Raw genomic sequence first — 14,778 nt, 5'->3', positions numbered from 1 at the left:
AACTTTCTTTTGACTTACATATCTGAGGAGACATCTTTATCATGACTAATGATAATGACCTAGCTTCTTAAGATACTTTTGTGTAGACTAATGTTACTGAACATACTCATTTTGCTTGCCTCCTAAGCCAGGGTTGTATCTCTGGATACTAATAGGGAAAAAAACTGTATATTGATCTACTAATATCACTAACTGTGTACTCTTATGATAATTCATTTTCACAAAATAGCTACCTAAACTTGATAGGACTTTGTAAGGTAGGAATACATAAGTTCAGTTGTATTCAATGAAAACAAACCAACAAAAAACAAGTGGCTTCACTGTCAGGAATAGTGTGGCAGCCAAATCTGTTTAGGTGCCAAAAGCAATTTAAAGTGATTTAATCTTTGAAATCCACTTATTTAGAGACCTTTAATTAAAAGAGAAATATGACATAAACCCAAGTCTCTCACCCGGTGTTTTCCTAAATGAAATGTAGAGAATCTGATCCACTGCCATAATGCATGCTAAACACTTCCAATAAATTGGTAAACACATTTCCAACATATATCATTTTGCATTAACATTTTGAAGATGTTTTCTGCATTCTGGGGTAGGGCTGGATACCAACTTTGAATGTATAAATAGTATCTGAAACATCATCCATTCCCTCTTGAGAATGTCCTATTTGAAGATTCTTTTCTTTCCCAAGTTTATTTTTTGTTTCCGCATATAAGTACTCTCACCTTTTCCTAATATCATGAAGGTTTCTTCTGGCCTCACCTTCTGCCTTCTGGTATTTCTCAACTGAATCCTAACTAGAAAACATTTCCATTTCATGGAGTAATAATAGATCGTAGAAAAAAAAAGGAAGAAAACACTGCTTCATTGCCAGCAAAACTGTGCACATGACGCCACAATGAATTTAAGTCTAATGTTAAAATTAATATAAATGTTCAACTAATGGGGCATGAAACTAAATGCAATTTGAAATGAAATGGTGTAGTGCTATTAGGGCCCTAGACTGTTGGGTCAGAATTTAGTTCTCAATACTAATGCTGGAATTGGCTAGTCACTGGTAGAATTAGCTAGATACCTATTGCAGTTATAATGGTTCCCATTAAGATTAATATTTTTTTCCTACTTCTAACACATTAGCTCATAGAGCATGCATGATTATTGACTTTCTTTTTCTCCCTTATCCTACATGGCCAAGAAACCATACTTATACAACTAATCATTAAAACGTGTCATTTTGTCTTGATAATATTACCAATAGATTTAGCGGTCATTTTATTTACTTTGCCTTTTTTGCAAATCTTTCTATGTTTTCACTCTGCAGGAAATGGTGGTCCTTTAATATTGGATTAACTTTTGAATGCTATTTGTTTTTACCTATCTGCAGTATATCATTCCTTGAAATATCTAGTCGTTATACAACTTAAATTTTATTGCAATCTGATCTGACTAGAGAAAAAAATTGGAGGGTGTATATTCTGTTACTCATGAGCTCTTTTTAAAAATCCACATAAAATGACACATTTTAGGAATATGTAAAGGCTATCATAAGTAATTTTTTTAGTCATTGTTGAATTCTAGTGTCTTTTAGGTCTTTTCTTCCCCCCTTCATTTGTCCCTGTGTATATATTAACCTTTACTGGTGCACTGAATGTGTTTCCTTCAATATTTTTGGGTTGATTATCTACATTAACAGAGTGGAGAGGAAGTGTGAATCATTCAGATATCACTTATATTTGAACTTAACTATATCTTTCTACTGAAAATTGAATGCAAGTGTGCTTAGCAATTTGGAAAGTGACTTCAAAATTAATGTGGTAACATAGTTTAAAAAAAAATCATGAATGCAGGAAGTTGTCTTCCAGTCCTTAACTTTTCTCAGCTATTGTCTGAATTCTACCTTCAGGGAATATATGACTCTTCTCTAGTTGTCTTTTATGTCTTGCATTTCATCACAGGCTAAAGCACAGCTGCCTTTCCAGAAAGGTTTCTTCAGTTATGGTCCGATTAAAGATAAAGTTTCAAAACTCTTTCTTGCTACATGTAAAATAAAAGTAACTGGTGGAAATCCAGGAACTAGCAGGGAAAGTCAGTGTTTTCAGTGGAGAGAACAGTCTGCATATATATGTGTATATGTACACACACACACAACTTGTGGTGTGATACAGTAAGTTTACATGTATTACTCACATACATAGCTGCCAATAATTACGTTCATTTAATTCTGAGTGGAGAGCATATGCTACAGCTAAAAGAAAATAGGCTAGAAGCCAGACAAACTCAGTTTCAAATTTCAAATCTAGTACTTCCTATCTGTGTCACTTTTGGCCAATTATTTACTTTTTTTCTCCTCCTGTTTAGAGGGAGATAACGATATGCATGGTGTGGCAAAATAAATGAGTTAATATGCATGAAGTGCTTTCCTTATGGTCAACTTTTGAATAATATTTTTTCTCCTTTATCCAATCACTAGTCATGTTCCAGGTAGAAGGACAAACGGGACAATCAACATAGTTCCATCGTTGCCCTAATTATAATTATGGATGTAATTTCTTCTGCTTGCCCCAATGCCTCCGTGTTGGGAGAGAGAGGAATAGTAATAACTTAGGCATTCTCTTATGTACATCTTATAAATGTCACTATCTCTGGCAGTCCACAGTGTAACTGTTCTCCAAGCTTTGACCGGGCTGAAGGGAAGCATGGAAGAAGCCAGGGTACCTGTGTTTAGGAGCTCTCCTGCTAGATGAAGTTTATGAGAATTTCAGTTATTTCATTTGCTTTTACCCAAGTTTCAGTCTTACGTTAATTTTAAATTGCTTTTCTGAAAAATTTTAAAACTGGATCTCTTTAAAGAATTTGCTTTCAATATGAATAGAATATTCCTTTCCAGGGACATGCTGTAGAAAAATAATATATTAGGGAGAATGTCTGTATCCCTACTCTGAATGTTAAAAAGGAAAAGTCTTTATGCTAGCAGGTCTACAACTCTTAACCTTAAAACTTCAGTTAGTGTCATTTTATCCTGTTCTGTTTTATTAATATCTATTGGTTCAGTGTCTCTACTGCTAAATGGGGTATTTTAACTTGCACCATTTGGGCTAGTTTGCTATGTCAAAATTCCCAGAATTCTTGTCAACTTAGAATGAGGCCAATGACCAAAATTTGCAGCCATTGTGGTGTGAAAAAAATAACACTAAATTAAAATTCGAGAGTTCCTAGCAATTAATTTACCCTCTTTTTGACTTAGGCCACAGTTTTCGCACATATAAAATGAGGGGACTATATTTCTGTTTTTTTCCCAGCTCTGAAGGAATTACAGCAGTTTTCATGGTGTGTGTGGAGCCATTACTGTGGAAGGGGCACAAGGAAAACAGTAACCAAAGTGAGCAAATAGGTTGGCACAAGAAATGTTCAAACATAGGGAAATGCCTCCCGCTCTTGAAAAAGCAGATTGGCTGATGAGCATAGCAGAGAGATAGAAGATTTTGGCTTCATTATCATCTAGAGAGCTCTCCTATAAATAATAATAATGATGATGGTAATAATCACGAAAAGGATCTGTAGTCCTTAGACTTCCTATATCTAGGATTTTAAAATAACGATATAAGAAGAAAGTCCATAAAAATGACTCTCAAGTGTCAGCAGATTTTCACTGCTCTCCATTTTTGTTAAAAATTTTGCAGTAATCTGAACCATGTTGTCAACGGATGGCTACTTAAGTTATAATGTGATTTTAAGCTGCAGTGCAACAGATGTGACCACACCTCAAATTTCGTTGTAAACATAAATGATCCTGTGAACATCAGTGTTGCTTGTCTTATAGTCCTATAATCTGAGACACTGTTGAAATATAGGGGGTTATATTTATTTCTGTGATTAGTACCAGGAACGCCTTGCTCTCTGAATATATTTCCCTTCCCTATCACAATGACTCAAGTTTTACAATTAGAATTTAATTTCTTTGGATTAAAGCATTGACCTATATATCTTTATATGGACTTCAAATATCCTTGGGCAAGAGAAGCTATAGAATAAATTAGGCTGATAGCAGTCATTGACATTTTGTATGATCATTTTGTACATGTGTTTGTCTCTCATATTTAGCTGGGTTTAACTCAAGAATAGATAGGAAAGAATTGTGTGACATGCCATACATAGACCTACTGATGTTCCAAGTAGCATAGCATCGTCCTGACTTTTGTGTGAATCCCAGTGTGGCATCATGAGTAATAGCCTTTGGCATGTATCTTATAGAAGTTGAGAACTCATGTTATCAAGATGAGTTGATATTGGCTCATCAATATCTTGAGCTTTGGCTCAAGATGAGCCAAAATATTGGCTATATTCCCCATATTGTACATCCTTGAGCCTGTCTTACACCCAGTAGTATGTACCTCCTCCACTCCTATATTGCTCCTCCCCCTGCAACTGGTAACCACTAGTTTGTTCTCTATATCTGTGAGTCTGCTTCTTTTTTGTTATATTCACTAGTTAGTTGTATTTTTTAGATTCCACGCATAAGTGATATCATACAATATTTGTCTTTCTCTGTCTGACTTACTTCCCTTAGCATAATGCCCTCCAAGTCCATCCATGTTGCTGCAAATGGCAAAATTTTTTTCTTTTTTTTCTTTATTTATAGCTAGGGTCAAAGTTAAAAAAAATCTTGTAGTCCCTAATGGTGGGGGACCATGTCTGTTTCTCATATTACTGTATAATCACAGCTTAGTAAAAGAACCGTCTTATGGTAGAGTATTCCATAGATACTCGTTGAAGGAAAAAATTTACTTCACCTCTGTGAAGTCCTTGCCTTTTTGATACCAACTAAGTAGTATAAAGATGTTACTATAAATAGAGATAATGAAATAAGATCAGAGCTGTAGCCCGTGGCTGTAAAGACCCTGCACTACACAACTCATGTTTACCTTGAACAGCACCCTGGATTTCTGCAATTTTGCAGGCTATGAATAAGATAACAAAATTATTTAACACAAGTGCTTCCCACTTGCTTTTCAGGGAAAACTTTGATGCTGCATTAAATTATACTATCATCTTAGAGGCAGAATGTAAACACATCAATTACATTTCCACACATTGGTTTATTTCTTATCAGATTGCACACCCATATCCACATATCCCCCCACACACATAATAAGTTTTATAAAGGTGATTCTGGCTAAATATTGAACAGCTATTAAACATGGTGCACATAATATTAAACCTACATTTATGTAGGAACAGCCTCATTGTTTTAGATAACTAAAAATATTATTCAGACTAAGAAGTCAGATGTGTAAAATCACCTCAGAAGGAAAAAATAAATCAGTGGCATGAGAATTAGAGTTATTAAATAACAATCTTAAAAGAGAAGAATAGTGTTCTGCCATTCACCAAAATTGATTTATTTCTTATATAGGTGTAGTGAGAATTATCACAGGTGAGCAGAGTAACAGTACAAATCCTGTATACTCAGAACCTTTCTTTTAGGTAGTAGAGACCGTCAAAAGACATAACTCACCCAAACCAGTTTATCATCAACTAATGTCACAAACCCTGTCATTAATAATTTTCGTATTATTGTGACTAGGTATATTCCTTGAAAGGGAATTAACCTTTTGGAGAAACAGCATTAACTCTTCATGTCCAGCCTGATAAATTGCTACTTCAGTGCACCCTTGTGGTGAAAATGTGGAAATGCAGCTTTTAAAACTACTTGGAAGATTAGTACCTACTAGTGGGTGATTCCTCTTCAGATCCAGAGGTTCCTGGGTACTGTGATGATGTAATAAATAAAATCTCCTGAATTTCTTACAGTATATGCTCCTGTATAAATACCTATATATGTATTTAATTGGGATAAAATATAATAGGAAAGAGGACTAGGACATGGGCTATTGGTATGAAGTAATAGAAAGAAAATGGTGCCAGCTTTGATGTCAGCTAGACTTGGGTTCAAATCCTGATTAGGTAAGTTCTATATGTGTGATTTGGGCATGTGTTATTTTTAGGGTTGCTTTGAGGCTCATAATAATGTATGTAAAGGTTTTAACTTAATAATTGCTTCAAACATGATATTATGATAGTGAGGCAATGTGATTTTTAAAAAAATATGGCATTGTTTGGGGGGTAACAGATGCTGTAAACAGACTTTTTTCTATTAACTAGATATTGAGAGGTCTATTTCTTTGTATCATCTGTGATCCCCAGTGGCCCAAGGATAACACACACCCATGTCTTCATTCATGACTTTTCCAGAATTGAAAGTGTTATTCACTAACTTCATCTGCTGCAATTTTAGTCAGTTCATCATAAGTAACAAGTGACAAGCCTTTACCTGTTTTTTATGTTTATCTGCTCTACTCCTCGTCCTCTCCTCTACCTTCATTTTTCTGGGAATGTCCTGTCCCACATCACAGCCGTATTTGAGCATTGCTCTGCTCCTTAACCCTAGCAATCGGAAAGGAGGTGAATCATGAAAGAAACAGATTTTGAGAATTTGGAATTTGGACCAAGAAATTTCTGTCTTGGTGTGTTTTACTTCTTCAGTGGAGAACATATTAACGTGATATCTTTTGTTATATGTATCCATTAGTTTGCATAGTTATTTGTGTAGTCTAAAGCAATATTTCTCAATAGGGCACTATAGACTTTGGGGTCAGACAGTTGGCATTGCCCCAAGTACTCAGAGCTTTATCCTTAACCCCTGGGGTCTAAGTTGCAGCAACACAAGTCCCAGTTATTCCGTTTTCAAAAGTCACCTTGTTACTGAACACAGGTTCATGTGCCCGACACATGGTGAGGCCAAAAAACCCAAAACGTTGGAGTTTGGAGCAGAGAAAGGTTTATTGGAAGCCCATGCAAGGAGACGGGTAGCTTGTGCCCTGCCCCGAAACTCCCAAACCCCTGGAAGGGTTTCAGTAAAGCACTTTTAAAGGCAAGGTGAGGGAGGGGTGTGGTTAGTTGTTGCAAACTTCTTGGTGTCGGATTCCTTTGTTCTTGTAGCGGTCCACTTAGGTCAGGTTACGATGTTTCTACACACCTCCGACAAGACAAATGCTGTGCTCTGTTCTGCAACTTTTTATCTCTGTATGAATGGACTCTTAAAGGTCAGAGCCTTGAGAATAGGCTATCCTGTATATTTCAGGCTATAGGCAACATTCTTTTACTAAAGGCGCAAGGCCAGCATGACCAAGCACCGGCAACAGAGCACAAAGGTTAACGTAAAAGGAGCAGATCTAATATGGAGCCGGATTTGTTCTTCCCTATTGCAACCTCTAGAGCACAGTAAACACCCAAGTTGAGAGACGTTTTCCAAAGGAAACCATGTGGCTAGTTCTTTACTTGGCATCTCAGAAAAATGTGTTCATTATTTGCCAGTTGTGGAGCAGTTGAAGAATCCAGACAACGAATTCTGCATCCATTATCTCATTATTACCATCTCACAGACTCTGTAGTTTTCACAAACATATGAGGGTTGTGCGACTCACTGTACTCCCTAGAAAAGTGAAGCCTAACCTCCATTTTTCTTCCGTTTCCCCTAAGATGGCTAAATCTTGCCTGCTTTAAGTGACTGTGGCAGCAGTATTCTTGGCTACCTGTTTTAAAAGAAGTGCTGTCTTCCCACTGCCTAGCAGGGCTTAGTGAGGGTAATGTTTAACCAAGGAAGCTGCAACAGGAGCCCAGGAGAGCTTGAACATGCCACTGAATTCTAGACCAGAAAGGTTGGATTCAACTTGTTCTCCCCTAAGCCCCAGCAAAAACACTAATATATCACAGAATATACCTTCTTCAGGAAACATCAAGAGAAGGAGTCATTTCCCCACTCTTCCATGTGTGTAATTGTATATTTTAATGTAGCTATTCATGCTGCAAGTAATTGTATAAATATTTGCTTTGCAGAGTCATTTTATTTACATGCAACATTTAAAAATTCTCTTTATTTTACTATTAGGAGTCACGTATGAAGAAAAACTTTTTCAGTGCCCATCTGCTCATTTTTTCATCTAATGTAAGAATTCTCTGTTATGACAATCTGTTCCTTAACAGCCAGTTATTCTAACATAAAAAGAGACACAAAAACATTACCCACAACTTTGGAGACGTACCTCCAGATTATTGGACTCTCTCTCTTTTTGATATTGTCACATTTGCTCAGTTGATGACTGTTTTAATAATTGTAAAATACAACTCCAAGTTAAAGATGTTCATCATTATAAGTAAGATAAAACAATAGAAAATAAAGTTATTTTCTGCAAAGCAATATAGCTAAATTTGAAGTGTTATCAGCGGAGCAAAAACTATTTCTAATAAAAAGGAATTAGCTATAATTGACTTAAATCACGTTCTATTTCTTGTTTGCCTACACCTCGATGTACTAATGCATGGTGATGTGGTGCCCAGTTCATACGATGTTGCCCTGGAATGCTGTTACCTCTCTCTGTTTTCCTCCTCTAGTTTCTTTTCATCATATAGCAGATTTCTGTGCCTTGGCCCAGGTTCACTGTCTTTGCCTCTTGCCTCGCACTTGTACCATTACCCTATCCCTGGAGGATTCAGACTGCACCTCGTTCACTTTTTATTCCTTTTTCTCTTCATTTGATGCATTTGCCTCAGATTTCCAGCTTGCTTTTAGCTGTCTAAAATTTGACCCGAACTGTCTAATAATAGTCCTGCCTGCTTTAGACCTCCTTTGAATTTGCAGCCTTCATTTTAAACTTGACCACATAACTACCATCTTCTCTCAACACCACAGCAAATATCTTTGGACTGACAGGCTGCATCCCTCTGCTTTAGACCAGTGTTTTTCACATTATGTATCACAACCCATTAGTGAGTTTTCAAGCCAATTTAGTGGGTTGTGATAACTTTAAAAAATGGAATAGAAGAAGATAGAAATGGTCTGTTTTATTGCTGAAATGTGTATATGTGCTGGCTCATGATATAAAATGTATTTCTACCTGTGCTGTTGGTCTAAAAAGTTGGAAAATATTGCTTTCAATGGGCACTTTGATTTCAGATTGCCTGCAGATGCCCAATAATCACTTCTACCTACCCTGCTTCTCACTTCTGCTCTTGGTATATTCTTAGATCTTCCTGACATAACAATTTGTTCCAAATTTAAGATTATCTTTGGGCTCTAACCCATATTTTCATTCATCTTAGATAAATGTACCGTATAAGGTTGTCAGATTTAACAAATACAGGATGCCCAGTTATATTTGAATTTCAGATAAATGATAATTTTTAATATAAGTTATTCCCAATATCACATGTTTATCTGGAATTCACACTTAATGGTGTGTGCTGTATTTTATCTAGGAACCTTAATATTCTTTAAAAAGCAACCCAAGATATTTCAGACTGGGCTAGGCCACCCCCTTCCCCCTTAACTAAATGAAAAAGACAGGAGAAGCTGATGAATGGGTGTGATGATTGAATATATAGAAAGTACTCAGAGAAGAATGAAGGGAAATAGTAGACAGTGATATGAACTGAAAATAGTATGTTGGAGTAGGTGATAACAGTACCAGAGTGCAGCAAAACAAGCGATACTTCGGGATTGTTAGGAACCCAACCAAAACGTGAGAATCTGCCACCAGTGGGGCAGTGGCACGTTTGGAGCTGAAGTGCAAATCTGGCAGCATCCTAGTTTCAGTATTGGAAATATTGTTAAGGTACAGGAATTCATTTGGTTATTTATCAGATGTTTAGAGGTCAAATAGATACAATTAAACAGGAAGTCTTTCTGAAATAGTAGTTAGGGTTTGGAAGCAAAAATTGTTGAGGGCCAGAGTACATGCAAATTTGATCAGGCAGGCCAAATGTCTGGCTTTTTGTCTAATTGATTATTGCTATGAATACACTTTTTAACCTAGGAGTATGCTGAGTCCTGATCAAAGCATTTTTCGGAATCTCTTCAAAATTAACCAAACAATTACCAACAGGTGATTCCAATAATTTGCTATAGCCGGGCACATTAGTGGTGTAGAACCATATCTCGCAGTATTCAGGGATAATTATAGTGCCTATGCACTTAATAGATATTTGTTCAGTAAATAAATGTTTAGATGAAAAATGTCTTCATCTTCGTAAGACTGTTTCCATGTGCAACTCCCCAGATTAATAAATTCCTCTGTAGAAATATAATTATGTTCGCCGCTTACCTTTTCTCATGCATGAAATGGGTAAAAGAGAATCCATATAAATATAAGAGAAAACCATTGGCTGGACTTTTCAGTTTTGTAACAAATCTATAAAAATATCTGGGCCAAATGTTATAGTGTTTGTAAAGCTTTATATGTACATGATATGTGTGTGTGTATATATATATATGTATTTTTTTTCCTAATTCCCTCTCTTCAGATGTATTCAAAAATATACAGTGTATAAACCAGGTAAAGACAGAGTGGCCCTTGTTGAACTGGAGATAGTGCCCATAAACAAGACTTCCCTTCCTTAGATAGGGGTCTCTCTGGACTATGGTGTCTTTGTGAATCAGGACATATGAGGTCTTTAATAGCATTTGGATTTATAGGTTCTGTTCAATTACATTTTAATTTTATTAGTTTTTAAAAATAAATTTTCTACAGCTTCGTTATCCAGTTATGTACATTGCAGGTGGTTTGTGATAGAATATCACAGTATTAAATATTAAATATCACAATAGTGATATGATAAACAAATTTCATTAGGAGACTATTTCTTTATTCATAATCTCAAGAGTTTCACAAGAGAAAATGTTAAAAATTTGGCCCTGAAGGCAAATTCTTCCATGAGTGCACTGCATGATATTTGGCAAAAAGTTTTAATGTTATTATTCCAGTGAAATAAAGGTGTTATTTCTATTTTCTAAATTCATTTTATAGAGCAAAGGTGGAGAAGGTAATTTTAAAAAGAGTGTGATTAGACCAACTTTATTTTGCTCTAAAGCTTGGTGTCTGAAATGGAGCACACTATAGACAAAGGCATCAAGCTGTGGAGGAATGTTACTTATAATGAAATTCAGCACTTGCCTGCTACTTTTCCAAATTACTAATATTTAGTAACATTAATTATGATTTTTCCTTTTGCTAAGACCTTAGGGAACTTAGGACGAAATGGTGTGATTTTGGTTGATAAATCTTTTGATTTTAGCTTTTTTTGTTTTGCTAATGCTCATGATTTACCCATGTCATGTGATGTCTCTATTTCAGCTCATGTGTTAGGTTCAAATCTTAAAGCAACAATAACTTCTCTACTGGTGAATTTCTTTGAACAATTAGAAGTCTTATTCCTTTAGAAATAGTCTACTTACACTCCTTCTTGTATATTCTATTAAAAATGGAAGTCCTCTGCATTTAGTTCCTGGTTGTTACAGTGTTACAGTGTTATTGCAAAGCCATTACTTTATTCATTTTTTAAAATTAATTTTTATTGGAGTATAGTTACTTTACAATGTTGTGTTAGTTTCTACTGTACAGCAAAATGAATCAGCCATACAAATACATACATCCCCTCCCTTTTGGATTTTCTTCCCATTCAGGTCACTACAGTGCATTAAGTAGCGTTCTCTGTGCTATACAGTAGGTGGTTCTCATTAGTTATCTATTTTATACATAGTAGTGTATGTATGTCAATCCCAATCTCCCAGTGCATCCCACCCCCCCTTCCCCCTTCGTATCCATACATTTGTTCTCTACGTCTGTGTCTCTATTTCTGCTTTGCAAATGGGATCATCTATACCATTTTTCTAGATTCCGCATATATGTGTTAATATACGATATTGTTTTTTCTTTCTGACTTACTTTACTCTGTATGAAGTCTCTAGGTCCATCCACGTCTCTACAAATGACTCAATTTCGTTCCTTTTTATGGCTGAGTAATAGTCCCTTGTATATATGTACCACATCTTCTTTATCCATTCCTCTGTTGATGGACATTTAGGTTGTTTCCATGTCCTGGCTATTGTTAATAGAGCTGCTATGAACATTGGGGTGCATGTATCTTTTTGAATTATGGTTTTCTCTAGGTATATGCCCAGTAGTGGGATTGCTGGGTCATATGGTAGTTCTATTTTTAGTTTTTTAGGAACCCCCTACTGTTCTCCATAGTGGCTGTATCAATTTACACTCCCACCAACAGTGCACGAGGGTTCCCTTTTCTCCACACCTTCTCCAGCATTAGACAACCCTCAGATTGGGAGAAAATATTTGCAAATGAAGCAACTGCCAAAGGATTACCCTCAGAATGGGAGAAAATATTTGCAAATGAAGCAACTGACAAAGGATTAATTTCCAAATTACACAAGGAGCTCATGCAGCTCAATATCAAAAAAACGAACAACCCAGTCAAAAAATGGGTGGAAGACCTAAATAGACATTTCTCCAAAGAAGACATACAGATGGGCAACAAACACATGAAAAGATGTTCAACATCACTAATCATTAGAGAAATGCAAATCAAAACTACAATGAGGTATCACTTCACACCAGTCAGAATGGCCATCATCAAAGCCATTACTTTAGCAGTCAGTTCTGCTGGAACAGGACAGATGGTCAGTTAATTTCCTCCAGGTGGAGCTCTGTATTGTAACTGCACAGTCTGATGTGCTTCTTGTGGAACTCTGTAACCTGAGACAAGGTACAGGGCCCTTGACTGGCCTTGTATTCAAAAGGGTCACCTCAAACCAGTCAGAGCATTTTATACTTACAAAGAATCTCACACCAGGGAACATTATAAACATTTTAGTATAATTAACCTATGCTGTAAGGTTAATATTCCCGCTTTTTATGGATGAGACAGTCTCTTTCATTTTTAATACTGATGACCAGGAGAGGCTATAAAATATGGTGATTAAAAGTGAATAAAAGATAGGCTCTGAAACCAGATTATCACATGAGTCCTGTCTCTTCTCCTTGTTTGACAAATTATACAACCTCTCTGAAGCTTAGTTTCCTCATCTGTTAAACAGAGATTATAATGGTGATGATAGTAATCTATTCCTGGGACTGATGTGAGAATTAAATGATAAAATCCATATAAAATTCTTACTTGGCATAATTATTATTAAGCACTCCATCAGTGGGAAACAAACATATGTATACTCTTTTAGGAAGCATTTCCTTTTGTGTAAAACAGCCGAAGCAAGTAATAGTTGTCATATAGTTAGTGAGAATCCTAATTTAGAGAATTGTCAATTTTCTGCCATTTCAGGAGCCAGAGAATTGCAGGTTTATGGACAAGCTGAGTCAATTTTGAGGGCTTTTCTATTCAAAATGCTCAGAAATTAAACACCATTAAAATTAGAGAGGAAGAATGCTTGGGACTGAGGAAGCGGGACAGGACAAGCAGTCCTGTTTCAAAATTTTTGTCTGTTATCAATTTTGCTCTTAATTTATAAAACCTAATGGCTCAAGTTAGTGAGATACACTTGCATCATGTAATTGTGACACACAGTCTGGAAATGTACAGCAAAGGAACAATTTGTTATTAAATTATTTTGATTAATTAATTTTTAAATTTTTTTCTAATTTTATATTGCTTCATATGTTCAGATCCAAGTAAGAAAGGAGACATTTCTGGAGATAAAACTGTGCTATTCAAAAGTAAATGTAAGAAAATTTTAGGAATTATATATAGTATCAAACTTATAAGATGAGATTTGCAAACTAACTTGACTGTGATTGATTTTTTAAATATCAGTTCTTTTGAATAAGTTACAGTTTTACCTTAACCAAGTTGTTGAGGGGAAGGTGAGTGGCACTTGAGAACTGCCAGAATTTGGTTTTATAACTGCAGTGTTTAAAAAGATACTGTTTCTTCTTCCTTCAGAAGACAGGGACATTAGCAAGGTAAAAATGCTCATCCTCCTTTCAACTATAATATTTGTCAGTAAACTTTTCAGAAATGTATTTCCATTAGTTTTTAAAATTTTTTATTTTAACCTACAAGTGCAAGATCAATAGCAGTGCTCCTTATGGGATTTAATCATGATACCCTCTTCAGGTGGATAGGTTTATCATTAGATCACTAATATCATACTATCTTTGCTCTAGATGCTGATTTGCTTAGTCCATCAAAAGATGCTGCAGTTCAATTATTTTTATGTAGAAGTATTACCATATTATTTAATTGGAGAGGTGATTTCTACTTCTAATTTAGGATGATAATGCAATTTATTATTTCTGCATTACTGATGAATTCCAGTCTTAACAGACTTAGAATGTAATATTTTCATTGAAAACAGTATCAATGTTGTCTAATACACAGTTGAATTAAGGTCTTTAGAAATGATAAGCAATGAAAAAATTGTGTTGTGCTACAGCATTTCCACCCCACCCCTCAACCATAGCTAATTCAAAGTTAAAAAATAGCAACAACAGCAAATCTTCAGGCACAACTCAAGTTTCAGGAATATTTTAAATAGATAACAAACAAGGACCTACTGTATAACACAGGGAACTCTGCTCAATATTCTGTAATATGTGTATCATATAGAGCTTTGTAGCTATAATACTTATTATAATAAAAAATAACAGTGATAGCAGAAAAAGAAGAAGTTCCCAAGTCCTGACTTTGGTAACACTTTGATACTTTGGGTTTTTTTTTTTTTTTTAAATACTAAATTTTTAAAAAATCTATTTTGATGTTCCTGCTTTCCTTGGACCCTATGCATTTGTCTAATCTGTCTGTTGGATGAACCCACCATGGTCCCTTCAATGTATAGAAACAGACCAGGATTTGAGAGATCCAGGTTCAAGTTGCAGCTCTTTGCTTTGCCCTCTATTGTGTAACAATGGCAGT

The 14,778-nt window shown here is 35.5% G+C and overlaps 1 protein-coding gene across 6 annotated transcripts in view; it reads left to right on the top strand.

The window, feature by feature from the left end:
* NOL4 (nucleolar protein 4) overlaps positions 1-14,778 on the top strand; it is a 409,767-nt gene that overhangs the window by 97,601 nt on the left and 297,388 nt on the right. The gene's annotated exons all lie outside the window — the stretch shown is intronic.

Source organism: Balaenoptera musculus, chromosome 14 (genome assembly GCF_009873245.2).
Source record: "Balaenoptera musculus isolate JJ_BM4_2016_0621 chromosome 14, mBalMus1.pri.v3, whole genome shotgun sequence".
NCBI lineage: Eukaryota > Metazoa > Chordata > Mammalia > Artiodactyla > Balaenopteridae > Balaenoptera > Balaenoptera musculus.
Note: the sequence above shows the minus strand (reverse complement) of the source record. Positions and strands in the feature narration are given on the sequence as shown.